Source organism: Lutzomyia longipalpis, chromosome 1 (genome assembly GCF_024334085.1).
Source record: "Lutzomyia longipalpis isolate SR_M1_2022 chromosome 1, ASM2433408v1".
NCBI classification, from domain to species: domain Eukaryota; kingdom Metazoa; phylum Arthropoda; class Insecta; order Diptera; family Psychodidae; genus Lutzomyia; species Lutzomyia longipalpis.
In genome coordinates, this window is record NC_074707.1 from 26133604 (window position 1) to 26158801 (window position 25198).

The 25198-nt window shown below is 32.0% G+C and overlaps 1 protein-coding gene across 9 annotated transcripts in view; it reads left to right on the forward strand.

The window, feature by feature from the left end:
• LOC129797524 (ecdysone receptor) overlaps positions 1-25198 on the forward strand; it is a 91652-nt gene that overhangs the window by 20646 nt on the left and 45808 nt on the right. For 8 of the 9 annotated variants that reach the window (XM_055840195.1, XM_055840205.1, XM_055840202.1 and 5 more), the window contains exon 2: positions 13016-13598. The gene's annotated coding sequence lies outside the window, so the exon portion shown is untranslated. The remainder of the gene's footprint in view (positions 1-13015; positions 13599-25198) is intronic. The other variant, XM_055840201.1, reaches the window with a different exon arrangement.

Consider the following 25198-nt stretch of genomic DNA (forward strand, 5'->3'; position numbering starts at 1 on the left):
GTTGTGTCTGTATTTAAGATGATGACGATATGGAACACTTTTCTCGTAAAATTGTGTTTCTGATTTTTTTTTCAGTGGAATCTAAAAAAGAATCTTTGCGAGAGAAAGAAATAAAAAATCTTCACATATGTATACGTTTATTCCATGAATTTAGTTACTTTTTCCGTAGACTTTTGTATCGTCAAAGTAGTGTAACGTATACATTATATTGCACAAAGTCCGAAAAAGTAGGTCTCGACAATACATACTTGTTTGTATTTATGTGTAGTAGCGTAAAAATCTTAAGCTATGGCACATCGTTCAGTGTTGATCTCTTTTTATTTACAATGATCTTACTGATTTTGGGTTTTGGAATTTATAAAAGAAAGGGATAGAAATATCAGATTTGAAAAATTAAAAAAAAAGTGAAATATGTATATTGTACATAACATTATACATAATATACTTAAATTAATTTAAATTTTAGTTGATGGAATCGATGAGTGTTTCGTAATTGCCAAAAATGAAATGACCCATGAAAATTATTAGATGATATTTACCATATTCAATAATAAACTTGTGTAGGTGTTGATTGTTCTTTTTTTTCTTTTTCAAAAGCTCAACGTGTTAATGCTTCCTCTTAGTTAATCATTCTAAGAGTTCTGATGAAGTTGATAGGATTTTCTGAGAAATAGACAAGGAATGATTGAGAATGAATACAAATTCATTAAAATAGTCTAGCTGGAGTTTATGGATGGAAACACCAACATTGCTATGGAATTCTGTCACCACAAAAACCACGAAAGAGTAAAAAAAAAAGAAAATTCACTTCTTGGAAATATTGGTATTCTATTCATACATTTCCTTTCCTGGGGTATTCATATACATACATGTACTGATGGTATAAAATGAGAATTATAAATTTTCAGAGTGTGTAATGGTTTCTAATATTGAGAATTTGTGGAAGAAAAACCGCACACATCGCGGCGTATGTTGAACATCAGACCTTGGCATTTAACTATAATCTTTTAGAGTTCAATAAAGTTTAAAAAAAAAATTAAAAATGAGAGAAGAGATATATCCATTTTTTAATTGTTATTATTGTCATTTATATTTTTTAAATATTCCTATGTACAACATACTCTACAAATTTATTATATGAAAAACGTTTTTATTATTTTGCACAAATTGAAGAACTTGATTGAAACTTACTGTTTGGTTTTAAGTGTAGGAGATTATGAAAAAAGCATTGAACTTCATTTAAAGTTCGATTCGAGAGAGAGACAAAAACAAAACACTCTAGTGACCTCGTTGAGTTGATCGAACCTGGTGCGAAGAAGCAAAAATTTCAATTTCTGCTGAACAATTAACTACAACGAAAACCACGAGATACCGCCTATGAAAATGTACATAATGACGAAAAGTTGCGCGAAGACAACGTTCTTTTTTTGTTAAAAATTTTATTCGTTATTTCGTTGTGCTTTGAATGGTTATGTATGCGAGACCGCGAGTACTTTTGATATTTAAAATACTTTAAACGGGTTTACGTGCGCGATGGATAAAAACTTGTTTGTCACTGTATTGCCTACCACTTTCGAAATATGGACGCCAGAGCCGGTCGTGAATTCTATTTTGCTGGATAATTCTACCGCGCGATTTATCCGATACCCGTTTGTGTGGCAAAAAGTAGAAGCGCCGAAAGGAGGGTTACAAACAAGTGGCAGGTATCTGCTGACCACATCATCTTTTCTGACGGGCCAAGAAGAAAAAAAAACTGTAGATACGTGAACTCAACAATAGAATCTTCAAGTATTGTTAGGTGTGCATGTGTGAAGAAAAAAATTATTGACCCTGGAAAGATATGCGAAAATAAAATTCAATACCTATGTATTGTTCCTAAGAAATTCGAAAGTAAAAGAAAACATATTGGTTTAAAACACTACTACGAGAATATAAAAAAAACTAAATTCTTAGAATTTTTTAACATCAATCTATAAATAAATTAAGAGATAGTTTGCCACTTTGAATGATTATGATTAAAGAGGATTTTTCATATTTGATATGTCGATTTGTCTGACATGGTATCATTTATTTGCTGTACTTTTTTCCAACATGATTGAGTGCAACAAAGTAGTGCGATGTGACAGACTATAATGCATATAGAGGACATGTGACCTTATCATGTTTGAAATGTCTCCAAATGATAAGGAGAAATGTACACAAAGTAAATTTCTACAGAAACTCGTATGTGGTAAGAAAAAAAATGAGATGGAATGTGTTGTAATGGCTGTAATATTTGATAAAATTCAACCTAATAGCAATAAGATTCATTAATTACGCAGTTGATTGACTGATGTTTTTCCTAATTGCAAAGTTTGTTAAATGATCTTCAAGATGCTGACGTAATTTTAGTTTTAGTTATGTCTTTATTAGTGATTTATTTTATAACAAATAAAGAATAAAACATTATGACCATTCTTGAAAAACGATAATTTTTTTCTAAATTTCGATATATTTTTAACAACAATCTTCTTTATTTTATTCAGATAATAATAAATGAAAGTAGAACGCTGATAATACAAACTAGCGACCAAGATGTTGAAAGTTATGGCTCATGACTTTAATTTTGTTAGAATTTGTATATTTTCATTCAAAAGCGCAAACTTGGCAACCCGCGAAAATGTCAACTGTACCATTTCAATTATTTTGTTCTTCAGGTGTGTTACACAGGGCCGCTCTTAATTTGTGATCCTCTTCTCTTATTGTGAATTGTGTAGGTCGAAACATGGTTATATAGTGGGCAAAATTGAGAAATCTCCGTGGTAGAAACATTAGTTTTGTCATTAAGAGAAACCTGCTAGTTTTTTTTTCAAATGTATATATTTGCAGAGAAAATAGAAGATACAAAATATACTCATACCAATTCATACTAATGTTACCAGTAGTAGGTATATCAAGGTTCTCCGGTATATGGCAAACCATCAGCTTCGTGTGGAATTCACATTGGCGTGTCAATTTTTTTTCTGCAATAATTAAATTATTGCAAATGAAAAGTCTATTGTTTAGCTTATTTCAATCATTTTGTTTGCGTTATTGGGAGTTCTCTAGGTTTTACTGTGGGTAAGTTTATATACCTGCAGTAGTATACCTGTGTCTAACTAATTAAAATACATTATTGTGTATACACTTTTGATTGTCGGTTGTTGGTCCGTTGACCGCAAATACAAATAATCCGACGATCTAAAGCAGGTCAAGGCCACTTTAGGCGTTTTTCTTCTCTCTAGCTGTGCGACTAATATATTCGGATACTAGTGTGCCATAGGCAGGGCAGTTTATTGATCCCTGTGTATAATCAACATTCTATATCGGATTATACCTTAATTAGTTATTCTACAAACTTTAATGCTTCCTAAATCTTAAATTGGTTTTTTCTTATAATGTATGGAAATTTCACATGAAGCAGCTGAATGAGGAAAAAAATTCTACATACATGCGAGATTTATGAGGAAAAAAAATTCTCGGATTTACCAAATTGAGGTATAATTATTAAGAGTTACAATGATGCCGACAACAACAAATAGAGTCGCTGACCTCCAAGAATCAGAAAAAATTATACACGCAGCAACTAAAATTATTGTAATGAACTGGCGCAGAGTTTGAAGAAAAAATTACAAGTAAGAGAGAAGCATTAAACATTTTTGTCGGGACGAATATACAAAACTCGTTAAACCCACGGAAAAATAGTCTTTTTCTGCAAATGAACCATTATGTTATATTTAAGTTAGGATTTTTCTGCTTTAATATTTTTGGTATTTGCTGCTTGTGGATTCGCACCTAAAAATTGAATGTCAAAATCATTGACAGTGTTTGCTATGTCTTCCTGAAAAAAACTGAGTTTATGTATACTTCCATTATCTTTGTTCCTTTGTTCATTTTCGTTCAATTTTAAAGAGTTTTCCTCTCTTAAATTGAGGAGGAGTTTCTATTATTGGAAAACGAGTCAGCTAAAATACATATTTACTCAATATACGATAAGAAATTGTTAAAACAAGATGTTGGTTATAAAACTAAACTAAATTAATTATAAGTTGTATACGTTAACATTTTCCAAAAAAAATTTAAATGATTTTCCTTATATAATATACATACTTCTTATTGACCTTGTGGCCCAATCTTAACGGAATTTATTTTTTTCAATTGCAGTTTGAAAATTGTTTATAGCCTAATTTTAAATTAATTTATAATAATAATACTACAATACTTGCTTGGGAAGTTCTAGATTTCAAAAAAAAAAACTTAAATAAACTATATATATTGACACCTTTGTTTTTGGGATGTAGCTTGTTTTGTGCGTTGGAGCTTCTATTATATTTCGCTTATATCTTCTATATTAGTACTACTACTACTACCACTACACTACTACTATACACAGGCTTTTTTTCATATTACCTTCGATTTATCACAATAATTTCTATTAAAGCAAAGTAAGATTCTTTAGAAGTCATTTTTTCATTATATGTTTAAAAAATTTTAAATTCGTGTGTATAAATGCCGACGTATTAAAAAAAAATTGTGTATGTGTAAAGGTGTGTTGTATGGTGCAAGAAGGAAAAAGAGGTTAAATATTTGTGTGCGACCTCAAATGAAAAGAAAAAGATATCTTGCTATGGTGAGTTGCTTTGCTCTCTTGAGAGAGTGGCATGAAGAAGTCGAGGTGAACCAGTCGAGCAGAGCCACGATTTATAATTTCTTTACAATATCATCGTACATTCTGGGAGAACTTGAGATACACACACTCAACTTGAATTTAATTCCAAGCAGACAAAATGGTTGAAGATGGTAGGAAGAGACGAGGAAGAATACGTTCATGCAATGTGTAAATGAAAGAGAAAGAGAAATAAGGCAAGATGATCGTGCAAAAGAAGTATTAAGGCATTGGGTATAGAATAAGAAGAAAACGATAAGAAGAGACGAAGTTGGAAGCAACAGAAATCGCTGTGGCTGCTTCGTTGCACTCTTAACACATTTTCTTCTAGACCGCGATCCAGTTTCTCTACACTGCGAGCGCAGAGAGTCAATTTCAAGACGCTTTTCGAGTATTTTTCCTTACTTTGCGTGTCTTTATATGCTCAAATCATGTTAACTTGTATGTATGTACACAAACTATAAAAATATGTAGCTAAACATATAAGATTACATTTCCAATACTAAAATAAAATACATACAATACGACTATACATGAACAGCCATATAGTTTTTCATGATCAAGTTGTGGTTTTTTTGCGCTCGCAATTTATTGCAAAATTGTCGGTATTTAAAGTTCCAACATGTTTCAGTTCTAAATGCATGGCTTGAGAAAAAGGTTAAGAGAATTAATTTAATTCATGCTGACGAACATTTACAAACTTTCTTTGATGCAAATGCAGCAAAAATTATATTGCAGAAAAATTCACTTTTGTTGACTAACCAGATGAGAATAAGAAAAAAAGTACCCTTACTCTATTAGCAAAAAGAATGAACCAAAGCACCACCATGTTAATATACATATGAATTGAATATACATAATGTACATATCAATGAGACGTTTTAAAGAAAAAACTGTAGGGGAGAGCGGGGTTAGAAAAGTCACTTAAGGGTTTAGAAAAAGATCAAAATATCATATTTTCCAAACATATAAAGTAGAATGCATAGCCATAGCTCATTTCTTTAGGAGATTAACTGCCCTATAACTCTTTCTCAGATCACTTTGTTCTATCTACCTAGGAAATATGATATTTTAGGCTTTTTTCAAACCCTTAAGTGACTTTATTAGCCTCGCCCTCCCCTATCTATTCAATTTAATCTTTAAAGTCTTAAAGTTTATTAATTTCTGCATCCGTTGCAGCTTCTAATGAGGATCATATGGTGTCATTCCCAAAATTTCAGCAACAATAACTTTTCCAAAAGAATCATAATAGTTATTATTTAAAAAATTGCAATTGCGAAAGGAAACTATTTGTGTATTAATTAAATACTTTTATTTGATTGATATTTTAATTTCTCTTGCTTTCACGCTCTAATTATTTGTTTATGCGCTTTAGTTCAATAAATTTAGTTGTTTATTACCATCATCAAATGCTTCTCATTATCTTGTTATATGGATTTCAATACGTATTTTGATTTCAGAATTGGAAACTTTAGATTAAAAAGCTTTCTACCAAAATTAAATCTAAACGATCTAAACTGACAAAAAATCATATATATTGAAGTTAAGTTAATTTAATGAATGATGCAAAAAGTAAATTTCTACAGGAAATGTTATATGAAAATACTATGACTTTTACTGCTGAGAGTTCTTTGTTCGTGCGTTTACAAAAGAACTTAAATCACCAATAAGTTTTATAGATAGAATTTGTTGATAGTCTATGTGTATAAATTTACGATCATCCGGGTGGAAAACTTTATGAGAAATAAGTTTTTTTTTCGTAAATTACCTTTAGGAGTAGTATCTGAGATGTTTATGGTGCGAAAGTCACAAAAGAGTTCGCAGCTTGAGAAATTGCTGGTGATAGACGGTGCAAAAAAAGGCAGTCAGTCGTGTGTTGAGACAATTTTGTTGTTGTGCAAATGATATTGTAAAATGTGCATTAATGATTATGACCGTCAAAAAATGTGAAATAGTACCCTAATGGATTCTGTCTCGCGGTGCGGGACGCCAATTTGGATAAATAAACTCTCGTGTCGTTTCTCTTATCAGAGTGCTTGTCTGGGTGCAGTGGCGGCATTTTTCTCACACAAATCACTGTGAACTTTTATTCTCTCGGCGTTGTCTAGCGAGCAATGGCGGTAAAGTATGTGTTGGATGGAATAATATGCCAAGCAATGGGCAAATATTTTACAACTCAAAATGATTCATCATTGCTGAGCTTAGAGGTGTTTCTGTAAAGTCTGATATTTTTGTAGGAGAAAATTACATACCTTCTCAAGCTCCACTGTTGTGCTCCAAGCACTAACTCCTCTTTCTCATTTATTACTCAATACTCCATCCTCTAAGTAAGCAGTTAGTAAATGCTCACTAATTATATTATCACACTCTGTTCCGCATCTCTATTTCGCCTCTGAGCCCGTGGTGCTATTTAAATGAATCCTGTGTACACCACCGTACATGCAAGACACTGAACGAATGTTATCGCGGGTTAAAAAAAAGTACCTACCTTGAGTTTTGTGGTGTAAATCGTCGTCTTTCAACTACACCCGTGACCTTCAAATGGAAAAAAATCGTAGTAGAATTGGATCTTTTGTATTCCACATGTGAGAACATTAACAAAATGATGAACCTTGAATTTTTTCAACTGTTGTGGAAAAAGAAACATTGCCAAATTTTAGAATGACCAATTTTATTAGAATACTTTGAATAAGCAATTGAGTTGGCTCGATGGGCAATGGATTGATGAAAATTTTCATTGAAAATTACGCGTATTGGGCATTTTAGGTAGTATAATATTGTTTCTTTGAATAAATGGAATAAAAAATTTACATATGTATATTATTCCGAGACAGTGACCTATTTACGAGTTTAATTATTATCGAAAAATGCAATTGTCGTTCATTATTTTTTGTCGACGCTTTCACCAAGAAAAAGAAGAAGAAGGAGCTCTTCTTTGGTTTTGCTCTGGAGGTTGGTCATCAACGCTAAGACGTCCAAGGGCGGCATGTAAATGAGACAAATGTAACTGAAATGATTTAACTTTAAATTAAATGAAAAATGAATGAAAATGGTAGAGTTGGTGGAGAACTAAAAAATAACTCTAATAAAACTAAAATAACAAGAGTGACATTTTGCAAAATTTTATTAGAAATGGACCATCCCGTCTATGTAGGTTTTTTTTTTATTCTTTTACATATTTATACGTTCTGTGAAAATGGTGAAAATACAAACTTTTCAACTGTCTGAAGATTTCCCAGCAATTTTAATTTGATAAGTTTTTTTTTGGTTTTATAGTAGTTTTCATATCTTTATTCTTTTTCGACGTGATATTGTTTTCTTTCTTGGAACTTTTCAATAGAGAGCAATGAAGTTATTTCGAATATACAATTTAAGTGTCTCCTGAGTGGTAGAAAAAAAAAAAGCTTGGCTGTGATTGTATAAAGAGAAAGTTGTGAATCGCAAATTTTTGGCGAAAGTAAAAGTCTGGCCTGTTTTGTAAGGTTTAATATTATAACGTGCGCGGGGAGATATAAAAAAAACAAGTCTGTCGTAAGAAACCAAAAAAGCGATGAAAGAAGCAAAAGAAATAACCCAAGTACAATTGAAATCAAATGAAAAGATGGTAAATTTGATATAATTTGGATATTCATGGTGTATTTTTTCTATTCATTGCTTTTTTTTGCTCTTTATCATGGTAAACAACTCATCCCTGATTTTATTCTTTATTTCTATAAATCGAATTTAGACCTGGGACTGAGGGTGGTAAATTTTAGGGGGGTTGTTACATGTGTGCTATTCAGCGGGGGACTCCCTTCGTTGTCAATTATCACTCTCCTGGGAGGCGAAATTTGTTTACCAGTTCTAGGTTTGATAAAAAAAGTCGGTTGATATACAATAGACGCTGAAATGATGGGGATGAGAAACAATTTGAGAAAAAAACTCTATAGCTCTATTGTAGATTGCGTAGGACAGCAGTAGATGATTTGTAGAAAGATATGCTTTTGTTGAACAGGAAAATTTGGTGGTTCATACCACCTACCCAGGGGGTAGACAAAGACTCTATTTCCATAGGAATTCACTGCTCACTCGCTGAGACACCCAGGAAAATGCTTCAATCTGAAAAAATCCACCACCACTGGTTAGATAATTTAATATTCTATCGATTGATAGCTTTTGAGGGGTGTCTCACGAAGATTAATGCACTAAAACTGATTTTAAAAATTTTGATGCACATTTTGGAAATAAAGTGACGTCATTTTCTTCCTTTAATTTCTCTGCAAACCGTCCGCCATTATTTGCTGTGTTCGGGTAAAAAAGGGCTTTGTCTACCCCCTGCACCTACCATATCGCAGTGAGGCAAGTTCAATGTCATCAGAGAAAATGGTTATGAATGGTACAAGCATGAAAATATAATAAGTATCAGTAAAAGTGCTTTCTTAGAATGAGTCTCATAGGAATGAAATTTCAATTTGAAAACGCAATTGATTGTAAGCATAAAAAGTATACATATATACATATGAATGAAATTGATTTTACCTTTCAATCTTCACATTTTTCTGCGTTATTTATGGCAGACATTAAATACATACACAGCACAGGTACATAAATATTTGATATTTCTTAATTTTTTCGCAGTGATTGTATATGGCTTTATTTCTTTGAAAACTCAATATTATATTTTCATATTTTCAAAAACATCCATAAATTTAGAAATGTTGGGGAATTCACACACAACAGGAGTCGGGGAAATTAAAAATGCGTAAAATGTTAAAATAAAATTGGTCTGTGTAAGACCGATATTTTCTTTTTGAAAAATATTATAAGAAAATAAATTAGCTCTTTTCTATAAAAAAAAATGTGTTCAATATGTTTTTGAGACGGTTTCTTTTAAGATGCTTTTAAAATTAGGTCTAGTTTATCTAGCAGCCATTATAAATGGACTTCATTAAAGACAACAAGATTCTAAAATTTGATGAGAACATTAAAGAAAAATATTCTGCTTTATATTGATTTTGTGATACATTATAAATTTCTTATGTCCACCTACACGTATGGATTTGCGAATTCTATTGAATAGCATTGATGCTATAGTGCGAAAGATATGTTGAGTTGGTGGTGAGAAGGAGGAGTTAAAATTTGCGATTTGATTTGATTAATCATGTGTGTTAAATAAAAAGCAACGCTTATTCGACTGTCAGTTAAAATATAGCATGAGTATACACTTCTTGAATATGGAGGCTTACCTCTGTCAGACTGGACATTGGCTTTTTTTAATTATCCATATTCTGAAAGAGGGTTCTGTAAAGTGGAAGAATCATGGATCTTAAGCTCTTTGCATGTTTCAAGATTGGTGTGAAGATTCTTATCAGAATTGTGTGACACCCACGCAATATCTGTCCTCCCCCAAATATTTGCCGCAAGCAACTCTCTTCAATTGGACATAGACAATATACTGGAAAGGTTTTTGTTATTTCAATCCTTCTTAGCTAGTCTGAAATGAATATCTTGGCGTTGCGTTTTTTTTTCGTTGAACCCCAATGAAAGAAATGGTATGGAAAACGAATAAATTTTAAAATGAAATTTAGTTTCTAAATCAGAGTTCAAATGAAAAGGAAAAAAGACTTTTACCGGAAAAGTGTAGGGGAGACCGGGGTAAAAAAAGTCATTTTCGAATTTTCAAATGCTAATTTCTCCGAAGTTATTAATCGGAAAAATCGGAAAAAATTCTGGTGGAAAGCCCTACCAACCTATAATTTTTGACAGTAATTTTGAGGTTATGCGATAAGTACTTTGGAAGTTAAAAAAGAAAATAGATTTTTGGCCCATTTCCCAAACTTTTACGTATTGAGAAAAACGCGTTTTCCGAACTTTTCCTTCAGCAGTTTTCCAATCTGATAATTTTTCTCACTAGCTGGGTTACTACAGAAAACGTTGCCAAGGTGTATTTTTTACTAACTTTTAATGATTTTTCTGTATAATTATTTGAATCAAAACATACCCCTTGGGGTAGATCGGGTCAACCCATGTAAATCATATGGGAGTTCGAAATTTTCGACATATTTTCTATCCATTTGTTGCAAAATGGCGTGATTGAGAAAATCGTAAAATTCTCTGTTTTAGTGCGTATAAAAGTGAAATTCCTTGTCGCGGATCAAAAGGTGAGAAGTTTAGCTATCAACTACTATCAATCTCTCAGGTGGAAAATCATTGGAAATGTCGGAAAATTCGACCGACTTTATTTAGCCAACTGGTGACTATATTTACCCGCTGCGTTTAAAAAAAGTCAGAAGCGGAAGGGTTCAGGAAAAGCTCGAAAACTCATATTTCCCGTGGAGATAGAGAGAAATGGTCTGAGACAAAGTTGTAGGCCAGGAAATTTCCTATAAGAATGACCTATCGAGGAAATTTTCTTGTCCTTGGGGAATCCTGCAGATAAGGATTTATGCAAATTGACTTTTTTTACCCCGGTCTCCCCTATGAAATAATGAAATCTTTTCGTAATTATACAATTTTTAAAAAATTTAATAGCCTAGCCTTTACCAAAATTTGTTATAGCAAAATCATGTCCTAATATATTTTGATCTCTGATTTTTCTTTTTACGGTTCTTTTATTTTATTACTTTGAGTTTCTTACATGGATATTTTATACAAACTTACAAACACAATGTATACAGACAACTGGATTGGAGGGAGCTCAAAAGAAAGAGCAAAATAAAAAAGAATCACAACTAATCTTACATTCTGATTCTGTTGGATCTTTAGTAGAGGCGACGCATACAGAATTTTGCGGTCACCTTGAGTTCAAATGAAACAACACCGGGAGACAATCAAATTTGCGATGTTATCGCAACATTCTTTACCACTTCTGAGTTGTTGAGTATAAACTCTTTTTTCCGCATTTTCATTTTCTTTCTGCTATGTTGCGTGAAATGAGAATAGTACAAGGAGAACCGATCTCATCGTTTGCGTTTTATACATCTTTTAGGCAGAAAATAGAGGAGAAAAAATAAGACGAAAAACATAAAAGTATAGTTTTGAAGAATTAATAATGCCCAGTGGTTATTAAATATCTAAACAAATATTATTATGTGACAAATTAATATTGATTTTTTTTATAACTGGTTTATTCATCAAAATCGGTTGAATATAGATACATAGCTGAAGTATTAATAAGCAAATGTGACTTGTATTTAAAAATATGTCATTCGTGCTTGTCCAGCCACTTTTTGAGGTTATAGATAATTTGCTGGTAATTTTTTTATTAGTCTAGTATAATAACATTTTCTATATGCTAAAAATAATAAAGTTGAAGAAGCTTGAGGTTAGAAAATTGAGAACCAGATGCAATTCTCTTGTGGCTTCCTAATGCAAATAGTAAACCAGAGTTTATTGCATAAAGTTTCCTGTGTGGTGCTATCATTGTAGATTATGCAAAACCACGACACATTGTCAATTTAAATACAATTCATAGAGTATGGTGGGAGTTTTAATACATATAAACTTCTGATACATCTCTTTATAAAAATAACATTTTGTATTAAACAATATTTTGCAGAATTTGCATCAATAGTTTTTTTTATATTCTATTTTTATGCAAAATAAATACCCAAATATTTTTAAACAGATATAATATAATATAATATATATAATATTTTTTAGACTATCAAATGAAAAAAAAAATACTAAATTTTCATTATAATGTTCGTATAAATACTATTAGTTGGTTTCATGGAAGAAGTTATTGTTAAAGTTAAAACTTTAACAATAAACTAAAGTTTTTAATATACATAAATATTTTTAGAACGTTTTTATGAAATTTGTGAATTTAATTGGCAATGTTATAAAAATAATCTTATCGTATTATAAATGGATTATTTTCATGGAGTTTGCAAGAAATCATAGTGGGATGATACACGAAGAGCCTAAAGCGTTAAATGCGTTATGTACTTACCCTCAATGCTCAATTTCTCTCTATGACATTGTTTCTCCTACATATTCCCCCAGGGTTGTATTTTTTTTTATTCCTTGTATGAACAGAATCATATTCTCTGGAGAATGCACTTCTACACTCCACTATGTGGGATTTTTCCTTGTCTTCCTCGGTTAATGTGGTGAATGCCAAATAGCGACAATAGTTATATGGCAAAAACTTAAAGACCATTCAATGTTAAAGTTATTGTGATACATATTTTCTCCTATTTCTATTAATATTGTGTATTTATGACATTTTTATTGGGTCAATTCAATCACTTGGTTGAAGGAGACACAAGAGTGTCTGCGTTATTCAATTAACAAAACATAATTTCCTACTGATTGAATTTTTCTTATGGCTTTCTCTTTTCATTGCAGACTCTTCAAAACCAGTGGACTAACTTTTTCTAATATTGCGCCATTATCGACCATCTAGTGTTCTATTTGTCGTCAGATCGAAACAACGTGCTGGAATAGCATCAAGTAGAATCGTCACAGAGAAATTCTCAAAAATTTTCATGTTAATTGTGAGTACAGTACATTATTTAATGTATCTGTGACATTTTAGTGGCGTGCAATATTTATAAGAGTTATCGCGAAAAAACTGTGCTAGTGTATATTTATGTTTTCGATTTAAGATCAATAAATGAAAAATTAACAATATATGTATATCTAACTTTTAATCATCACTTTAATTCTATAGTGTACATAAAGGACATAAAGTGAAAATTAATAAGTGTTGTATTAAACAAAAAAACTGTCCAAGAGACTTTGACTTTTGTGTTTCCATGTGAATGAAAAAGAGGATTACACTGTTGTGCAATCATATCCAGAGTATTAAAAACAAAAAGAAGTGAATCGACACTCGAGGAATCCACTTCGCAAGCGAATTTACGAAAAAAGTGTTGTGTCGACTAAAAATTTATGGATAAAATTTTATGTATGCTAATGATATTAAATGGTGAGTATATATTTTATTGTTACATTATATATTTATTTCGTATGCAAAAACAGAAAATCATACCCGAAAAAAGACGATTCCATTAATCCAATTAAGTATTAAAGACCTCGAATATTGTAATTTCGGTCATGGACGGTGGTGATGGACACAGTGTGTTGGTTTGAATTAAAAGTGCTCTCCCTGGGTGAAGATGTTGAAAGAAAAAAACACCCAAACTGGTTTCTTCATTTCACAATGGATTTATTCTCCAAGTTAAAATAAAAAAAATCCCTCTTCTCTCAATATTTCATCTTTATCCATTTTATATAAAATTCTTGCACCGTGAACACACTTTATAAGTGATACAAGTAATTGGATTTCATTCTATGAACTGCTGTGAAACATATATTAGAGAAAAGAATTTTCCACTGGAAATCGTTTTTATTCCTTTTAGTTCATGATTCAATTTCTCAAAAGTTTCACATTGAACCTATCATATATATTTTTTTAATGCTACTTTTAATTCCTAAGAAAATTTAAAGAAGAAAACAGCCCTAGTTGATGCATCCGTCCTTTGCTGCAACGATATATAAAAATAGAAAGAAAAATACATACAATAAAATTGAACTTATAAAAAGTAAAAAGGTACCTTACCTCTACCAATGTGACGGGAAAAATGTGTATTTCCAAGTACAAATCGCTTCTTGCTCCACTGGACCATAAATTTCAAATTATTTTGCCGGTACCCGATGATGATGTATAATAGTGATTGAAAATGATGATGACGATTCGATGAGCCAAACACTAACATTAGCAATAAAAAGCATTGTTATATTATTATTTCAACACGTTTTCTATGAGAACATTTTTTTAGCGTTTACAAAACATGGTTTCAGCTGTAGGTGGTGTCTTAAGTGTCTCTTTACTGATTTTTCTTTTATCAAAAAAAGTCAAGTTAAAGTTAAGGGAAGTAAGATAAGAAAGTTGGTACTAAAGTTATTTTTTTTTACATGGGTAAGCTTTTAAAACTCTTTTGAGTGAATTGGGTATAATAAATAGAATCACTTTCATTAACTGGTAAAAGCTGGTCAAAGGGGTTAAAGTCTCTATTTAAAGCTATCTATTTTAAGTTGTACATAATTTTCTAAGGAAAATAAAAATTCTTTAGAAATTCTTACTTTAAAATGATTTCAATTAATTCTTTCAGACGTTATATTTTTTGCAAATACCTTTTGCAACTAATCTAATAAAGAATCTACATATCGTTTTTCGTAGGAGATTAAATCAAGATTAACCATTGTATGTACGAACATATTTTTGTCTACAGAATTTAACACTTGAGTCTTATAATTAATACATGAAATATGTTTTAGCTGTGTTTCTTTCAGACACAGCTTTTGTGTACCGAGCAAAATCGAAAGTCGTCAGATCGGGCTCAAACTTGGGATGAGCACGAATTAGGGTCCCCACATTCCAAAAAACGTATGCGCCAAAAAATTTTTTTTCCGGCCGTCCGCCGTAGTTCAACCATAAATTGCAAGAGAACGGTGATAGATAGAGACTTGCGGTAAACGGCAAAGTTTAAATATCGACCGGAAGACGTCCGATTATGATGTCAAATTTTACCCCCCACCCCCCCGTCCGCCATTTTGAATAACCTCAAAATTTTGTTTTCGCTATATCTCAGCCCCTGTAATAGCTAGAAGGCTGAAATTTTGATATGTTGTAGGGGCCATCAAGAGCTTTGCAACGATACCTCATTTTCGAAAATCGGTCAAGCCGTTTAGTCAATATGGCCGCCACAATTTTTCATCGAAAATCGACCATAACTCGAAAACGGCTTGACCGATTTTGATCAACCCGGGGTCAAATGAAAGATCTCAACAAACCCTACAACTCTCTAGAACATCCGAAGTTTTAAAAGTGACCGCTAGGGGGCCAAAAATCAAAAACAAAATTTTCGATGAGTTTTCGATGAATATCTCGAAAACGCCATTATCGATTTGCTTCATTTTTTGATATGTTATAGCTGACTATATTATCTAGCTCCATGCCAAAAATGAAGAAAATCTATGTCGCCGTTCTCGAGATATAGCCTTCCAAAGTTGGCATGTCATATCTCGGGTTCTACAAGTCCGATTTTGATCAACTCAAGTGCAAATGAAAGGTTTCGTGAAGCCCTACAAATGTCTAGAACATTGCAAGTTCGAGAAATGACCGCGAGAGGCGCTAAAGTCAAAATCAAAATTTTCGAAAATTTCGAACTCGAATATTTCGAAAATGCCATTATCGATTTACTTCATATTTTAATATATTATAGTTGAGGTTAAGACCTTTCCAACGATAGCTCAAACTCGAAAATCTATGGAGCCGTTCCCGAGATATGGCGTTTTAAAGATTTCTTGGGGGATGACTTTTCAACTTTTTCGGACTTTGTGCGTTTTTAAATGAATTTGCGTTACAGTTTGCACTCACAAAATTAGTACACTGAAAGAAACACAGCTCTCGTAAGCTTGGTCAGCTTACCCGTACATTTCCCATTTTCATCCTATACACATATGTATTTGAATAAAATGTCTCATATTATTGAATGATAAAATGAAAACATTAATAATTCAAAACAGAGCATTCAAATTGGGAGATTTTAAGAACAATTTGGATGTTTTTGTGTCTACAATTTTATGACATTCGTTGAATATCATTTTCAATCAGTTGTACAAATATTTGTAAGAATTTTAGCAAACGCGACGTTTTTTAATCAGGACATTGACTCTTGCGGTTTTGAGTGTCATAGAGCGAAAATATAAAATTATATTCAATACCATCATTTTCTTTTCTCAATCCATTTTTTTCCTTCCCTAATATAAGTAGCAGTGTATGCTGGTTGGGGTTTGTGTAAGTCATTTTGTACTGGGATCTTTTCGTTATTTTTCTTATAAGTTTAACTTGACTTTGCAATTTTTTTTCGACACTTAATATTCGTCTCTTTCTTTTTCTTTCCTACACAACCACTCGTATATTCAATATCTTGTTAACTCTCACATTTTACTTCTTTCAATAAAGTGTAAAAGACGCAATGATGCAAAATAAACACATTTAACATTCGCACTGAGTCGTTTGACGGATGGGTTGTGAAATACTTGAAAATAGACGTAAAATAAATGATGAATATTTTAAGTGTGGTGAGCAATTTTGAAATTTAACATATTATGTTGTATATATTATATATGTACAATGTATATACATATGTACATAGGCAAACAGATCACCAAATGACGGTGACCGTGCTATGCCGTGAGATACATAATAATTATTATACAGATTTTCTAGCATCAACAGAGAAACTGAGAAAATGCAATAAAATAATCACTTTACATTTTGCTTATTACATGTCAATTTTCAAGGTTGGTCACAGAACTTATAAAATACTCTATTTGTGTTCTATCTGTTGATATACAGGTAAAAAAAAAATGACGGAAAATTATTGTTTTCTGAGTACCTTTAGTATTGGAAATCTTGAGCCTTATTCAGTGACCAACTAACCCTTGAATCTTTGATTTTTTTTTACTGAAATTTAAAGATTTCAAGCAAATTTCAAGGGTTTCTTGGTCGCTGAATAAGGCCCCTTATCTCTTATCAAAATAAAAAAATACTTGGTATGCCACGATAAAGAAGATTTTTAATCAACTTTGGTATAATTTTAAAAGAAACATTTCTATTGAAAAATTCTTACCAATAACTTTTTCTAGGTCTCAGTAATTAGTTTTTTTTAATAAAATGTTTAATATTATAGCAATTATGTATTGTTTTTTTTTTAATATTCAATATATTTATTCATGCAATCTACAATTTGAAATTTCCATGTTGAGACTTGAGGAAATGTCTCGTAATATTATGCATATGACGTCTCTCGGAAGAATGAATAAATGAACCGTAGGCGTGAAATAATTAATCAATATGGATGTAAGTATAATACAACTTTACAATATTAATGTGGAGAATCGATTGAAATAAAAAAAAAATGGAAATAAATCTATACGATTTTGCGACTTTGCATTTTCGAATTCACACAGAAGCGGTGTTTCTTAGAATGAAATATTACCTAAATTCAGAATTTCATTCATCTTTTTTTTATAAATAATTCTATTATTTAAAAAAGGTACGGTTTTTCTATAAACAACTTTCGGTAGAGTAGCGGATATTTTAAAAGTTGCATTTGGATTGAGCTTGATTTAGAAGTGCTAATGCAAACGCCTTGTCAACTAATAGTCCTTATTTGTCTTTCTTAAAGAATGGACAACCTACATAATTACAATAAATAAGAAAATAGGAAAAAAAGGAGACATCTTCCGAAGATATAATACTACATATGTATATACATAATAAATATATTTACATACCTATGTATATTAGATAAACAATTCCACATTCATTTGTATGGTAACACTATTAAGTAGGTATAGATTTATTCACGCAATGAATTAGTTTGAGGTAAAATTAGATAGAGTAAAATCACAATTTGACCAGCCTTGAACTTCTTCTTCCTCCCATTATTTCGTGCTACAAGAGGTGAAACACATAAAAAGAGAGCTATTACGTTGACACAATGTTAATGTAAATTTGATAGAGAAACTTAACTAGACGGAATAACAGAAAAAGGTAGAAAACAATATATAAATAATGGCTGTACTGACGTTTTTTCGCCTTGAGTTTCTTTACGATGAAATTGTCGCGATTTATCATCGTCCGACATGAATACAGAAGATGCTGGTGCGGTAACCTTGAGGCTCAACCAGCTCTCGTTGTATTTTATGCAGGTGATAGAACAATTAGTCAGCTTTTGAAATTGTTGCGAGAAAAAAAAACGGTGCAGGTTAATAGAGGACAGAAAAGGCAGATGGAGCACACAAAAAAATGTTCAAAATGTTCAGAATCTATGGGAGGGCGTATAAAGTTTTAAAAATGTTAGTGCAATATTTTATATCAGAATTTATTGTATGCAGATGCCGAGAGCATCTTTTTGCAAATAGAACAATACATTATAAATGAGATTGTGCCAAAAACTAATGGCAGATGCATTCAAATGTCTTATTCTGCTTAGACTTTTAGCGATGTAAGTAAATTTATTACTCAACCCGACCACCTGTCAATAGTTGTAGTGAAGTAAAAAAAATATATTATTTCTCAACTGGAAATTTATAACCCTCCATTAGTTCACAACTGATCCAGTGTATATCTCTTAAAATAGGCAGTAATTTTGGCGATCGTACAAAGAAGGAAAAAATGAAGTTTACAATGTAAAATATCTTAAAAATTATTTCTGTTCCATTGTTGAAGAGTTCGATTGATAATTCAGCCGTTAAAATTCATGACAGACGGATGTTGTGCATTGCTAGGATACTTATATATTTCCTTCCGGTGTGTACCTACTAATGATAAAATACCTAGCATTAATAATCATAATTTTTTTCGGACTTAAGTTTTCCTTTTCAAGATCACCTAAAGAGATAAAAAGTATATGTGTTTGAAAGAAAAGAATTATTTCATACCACATTATTCGACTAAAATTGAAGGTGATGTGAATTGAGTTTAGCGTGAGAGAACAATGAACTATTCTTTACATACGTATACTAATGGATGGTATTATAACATTATGTTTAGCTTTTATCCCTTCTTTTGCATGTTCGAGAATTGAGATATACAGACACTGGCAAATTCAGATAAAACTGAGATATAGCGAAAACAAAATTTGAGGGTGCTCTAAAATGACGGCCGCGGGGTGAGAGGTCGGATTTGACTTCATAATCGATATTTAAACTTTGCCGTTGACCGCAAGTCTCTATCTATTACAGTTCTCTTGTTATTAATGTTATTAATTTTTTGCGAATGTGGACGACCCTAATTTGTGCTTATACAAAGTTTGAGCCCGATCCGACAGTTGCATTTTAGGTGGTACACAAGCTGTGCAATTCTTTTCTTTGAAAGAATCACAGCTAAAAAAAAATGAATGAAGTTTTCTTGTGAGGATGGTCTAAAAATACTTGCGAGTTAGGCTTGTTAATTACTAATAAGTAAACTGTAACATTGATAACGCACACGTTTTCAGACTACAAAAGCTCCACCATGCATGCGTATACAGGAGAAGTTCGTAGCACTCAGATATAAATTTTCTGATTCTCTTAATTGCGTCTTATCACAATATTCAGAGACAGTCCTCCAAATGCTGTGTGCCATGTTATATTTTTTATCACACTGAAAACGTGTGTAGCAAATGTTTAAGAAATAGAAAAAAAGATTGCCGTCAGTTCGGCCGCTGACCTACATATTTTCATTTATTGTGCGATTGTGTTGATGGTTGATGATGCAAACGGTGCTCTGTGACATTCAATGAAAATAATATATGAGTGTATAGCACAGTGTCTCACTTTTATTATGGACAAATAAAAGTAAATTATTATCTATTATTAGAGCATATTACTAAGGATTTTAGTCTATATAAACCTTATAAACTTTAGCCAATTTTGGTCGTGTTGTTTTGTGCTTGTATTGAATATTTTACAGGAACTGTATTCCAATTGAGCAATAGTACGTGGGGTTTTTGTACTAAATTTGGGCGAAAAGTCTATGCCAGGGTAACGAATTGGCATAATGCCAAAGATAGAACTTTGACAAATATCCAAAAAAATAGACGTTTAAAGTGTGCAACTTTAGGTCTATTGGATATGAATTAGACTCAAAGTCGCCCATAAGCGAAGTTTTTCTCTCTTCAGATGATGTTAAGTCTTGACGTGAATTCTTGCTTTTTAAATCGTACAAGAAAAACTACTTTTGCCAACTTTTTCATTTTTTATTCTTTCTACATGAAGCATCATTAGACCTTTCAGAGCAAAAATAAATCTTCTTTTGCTTCACAAACGACATTGTCTTCATAGTTAATTAATAGAACACTAATTTCGTTCTAAAGTAAGTACCGCGAAGTGACAAAAAATTTTTAGATAGCAACTCATCATTAAATGTTGGTCAATATAAAAGTTCTACAATTAAATTGATTTAATTCAAAATGACAATTAGGAATATGTAATAAAAAAAGTTTATCATTTTTTATAAGCTGTGATACTTTATATAATAAAGAAAGTCATTAAGGTTTTACGTAGGTACTTGTTTAAGCACTCCTTATTACGGAAGTTAGTTGAATGAACTATCGACGTTTCAAAGAACGAGTAGATTTTTGTTTGAGGTTATCCGCATTCCGTAAAACCCTTTCTATAACAGGAGGTATTTTAAAATCACTTATTAACCTTCACAGCAAGTTGCAAGTGAATTTATTCATTTATTTTTATTTTTAGATTTACTTGTTCTCTTTCTTTCCTCAGTCTAACAAAAAAGTGAATGTAGGTATCCTACATGTAATTAAGTCGTGTGTAAGGGAAATATACACCAAACTTATATACGTTCGATTTTTGAGATGCTTCTATGCAAGAACTATAAATCTAAATAACTTTTAAATTCACGTTAATCTTAATAAGTTCAGCCTTAGTGTAACGAGTTTTTTTTTACGATTTTAGGCCTTTATTTAATGAAAGTCAATCATAACGCGTCCAGTTATAAGAGTTGGTATACCACAACGCGGATGGGTCAGTCTATGCGTTGTAATTTAATATCTGAGTTGTATTAGTAGGCAAAACTGATTTTTTTTGTGAAAATCAGTAATTTGATGCATAAAAATGGTCATATCTCTGGTTCTATAAGACCTACAGAAATTTCTTGACTAGTTTTGGAAAGGTATTAAAACAGGCTATAAATTGACATAAATTTTAATAATTTTCAAGGTCACCTCCAGAACACAAAATGGCGGATTTTTGTTTCACCAAAACAGTTTTTGGCATTTTTTATCCTGAAGGAATAGTTCTAGAGGTTTCTGATGTTCTAGAAAGTTGTAGAGTTTTGCAAAACCTTTATTTTGATACCAAGTTGAGCAAAATCGGACAAGCAGTTCAGGAGATATGGCTCTTAGAACTTTTCAAATTCAAGAATTTTTCAAACTGCGATATCTTCTAAACGGCGACATAGAATTTCTTCATTTTCGGACTGGTACAAGATTATTAGTCAGGCTACAACATATCAAAATTTAAAAGATTTGCCTAATGGGGATTCGGAGATATTGCCCCTTAAAGTTAGGCAATTTTTGTTTTTGTTTTAACGCCTCTTGCGGCCATTTTTGGAACTTTGAATGTTCTAGACAGTTGTAGGGCTTCGCAATACCTTTCATTTGATACCAAGATGATCAAAATCGGTCAAGCCGTTCTTGAGTTATATCGAAAAACACTTTTTGCTTTAGGCCGCCATATTTGCTAAACCGCTTGACCGATTTTCAAGTATGAATTATCGATGAAAACGTCTCACAGAGCTCTACAACTTACTAAAATTTCAGACCTCTAGCTATAAGAGAAGTGATTGACGGTATTTCAAAATGGCGGATGGCGGCCATCTTGGATTTTAAAAATGCGAAAAAATGAAATTTTACACCCACATTTCTATAGAAAACTTCAAACCGGAAGTCTCTATCTGTTATCGTTCTTGAGATATAAGGCAAAGTTTGGGCGACCGGCCGGCAGGCCGGCCGGATCAAAAATTTTCCACCACCATTTTTGTATTTGTAATGTGGGATGTCTAAAACGTGCTCATACCAAGTTTGAGCCCGATCTGAGGTGGTCGGTTTTTCCGACGATTACAATACTTGGTATGCCACGATTGTGGTATACCAACTAATAAAATCATGATCAATATTATATGTCGTTTAGCTTTGAACAAAACAGACATAGGTACATATTCAATGTTTATAGATATTTCCTTTCTTTTTATATACATATTTTCATACCAACTTGAGGGGGGATTATGTGCAGTCTGAAATAATTTCTAGTTTGAAAAGTTTTCCAGTATGTATACATACATAAAGTATGGGGCGAGAAAACGCATCATGCAATGCCATTGCTCTTCGCTGATATTTCTGCCATAATGGCCCAGCGACTCACTAACTGATTGCCATAGTGTGTGGAAGTGAAACAGTGATGGGTCTCTGTCGCACCAACATGTGGAGCAATGGTAGCAAGTGCAGCGAAAATAGTGAAAATATAAGCTCAAAAGCTACATACATACACAGTAAAAATTGCTGCACACTTGTAATTTCAATCAGACGTCGCCACATTGGAGATATATTTGCTGCTTTGAGTGTGTTGAACACTGTTGAACAAGTATAGGAGAATTATGGGGGTTTGCTGGAAATACTCCAAGAAGGGGGCACTTTTGCGCTTGCCATCGATGCGAGGCCGAATGGGTGGGGTGGTTGTTTAAAAAAAAAATAGCGTGAAACTAAAGAAGACAGGCTTTAGTATACACGTATATGTATAATGTATAGTACAGACTTAACATCCATAAAAACAGAGAAAACAACTCTGAGATACAAAACTCTTTTCCCTCTATTTGCTTCATTTTTGTCATTATTCCTTTTACTGCTGTACTATATACTTTTTCCCCTTTTGAATTGTCTTTCCCTATATATAAGGGAATTAGTGGTGCAATGGGTTCTTTTTTTTTTAGTATTTTATGTGCACGTACATTGAAACGGAAAGATCACTAACATGATTTCAAGTAGGGTAGGTCTTCTTCATACACGCAGTCCACCAAGGGAATTATTTTCAATTAATTTATTGCATTACTTTTCGGACGGATGACCATGCAATGTAATGCCATCAGGGACATTTTGTTTTTAGCCCTAAGTTCATATGCTAGCATTCTTTGCTAGTTAAGAGATTTAAACTTATACAAAAGTAAAGGAGAAGGGTTCAAGAAAGTTTATGTTATTTATTTAGATGGTTATCAGGTTCTTAAAAACTTTAATCGTAAAAATATTTTAGAATATCCGGAAAATCTATATCATACATAAAAATATATATTTTCAGAAATGTCCCTCTTAAACACAAGTTGCCTGGTAGAAAGAACTCAAAAAATATAAGAAATTCATACATAAATATTTAATAATAAAATATATTAAGCTTCATTATCAAGAGAGGAAAATTATTCAGCGGAGTCAATAAAAATCAATTTTGACTATTCTATGATACAATAATGATTAAATTTTGTGATGTTCTCTCACCTTTTATGTAAGAATGTATTTTTTGCGCTGGAAGAACCATAAATTTTAGTTAAATCTATTAAATATTTCTTTAGCTGTCATAAGAACAAAATGGACAAGAAGAAAATGTAGAAATTTCAAAGAATATGCCGCCATAATATACCTACTATTATAGTTATTTTGTGAAAAGAGAAACAAAGTGAGAGATATTGAGCAAAGTGTTTTAGAAAAAATTTTGGCATTAAGCGTGGAAAAGTAAAAAGTAAATAATGTGCAAAATTTTGTCTTATATCACCGTTGGTGATGTATGACGACTTCCCAGGGTCGTTAAGTAGTCCACTGCGTAGGAGTATGATATTTAGATTATGAGACGTGAATATTTTCCTCGTGTTGGAGAGAAAAATAGCTCATAAAATCAATATTATGGAATTAATAATCTTATAGGACTCTTCCTGTATATCCGTTCATCCCCCACAGCCCATGTTATGTCTGCCTGTATCTGCCAGGGACAAAAAGGATAATAAAATAGAGGCTTTCCCCAACATTTAATGTACACCTACATACTTATATAGGCGTGTAGTAGATACATACATGACGTTGGGTATTTCAATGGTAAACGACGCAAGGAATGAGTGATGGGACGAAAAGAGAAGGGAAGAGACATAAAATCGTATATTGAAAATCCTATATACTATACACATACACTTGACAGGTCATTGAACGAACTCTCTTTTGTTATGCGTTTTTCATTACTTGGTTCTTTTTTTCTCATTTTCCTCCTTGAAAATTCCGCTTCATGTTTCTTCAAGGACACTGACAAATTTTACCATATTATATACGAAAGGAAGTTGAGCATTTCACCATACATAGCTTTGCCACCTTTTTCTCTGCTGTTTGCATCTCCTTCATATTTCACGGTGACGTGGTCGGAGCTTGTATGTGAAAATGATGTGAAGGTAGTGCAAATATTTGCTAATATGTCTGCATGATGATTTTATGCACTGGAAACTTTATATTGTTTAATTTTGATATGTATACATACACAGCTTATATATGTATGTACATATGTTAAAGAAATGAATAATTAATACCAGACTAAATGGCAATTGATCGCTTTGTTGCAAGCAGTAGAACAGCAAAAAAAATTTCTTTGCGCCTCCTTAGGTCTTACAACTTTCACATTTCATGAGATGTAGAAAGATGATGATATTCGTAGGGAAGATTAAAAAAAAAAGCATGATGGAGATCGGCCATTTAGTTAGGAATTTTCCATCTGATCAAGTTTTATTTGGTTACATTGAAATTAACACGGGTACCTACATTATAAGTGTTGTATCTTATTTGCACTTGGGTGTAAAAATGTTCACAATTAACATACAAGATATCAAGTGAATAACTGGACAAAGTTTAAATTGTTTAAAAAAAAGATTTTTTGTCCACTTTAAAGGTTTAATACATAGTAACAACATGTGCATTTTTTTTTTAAATA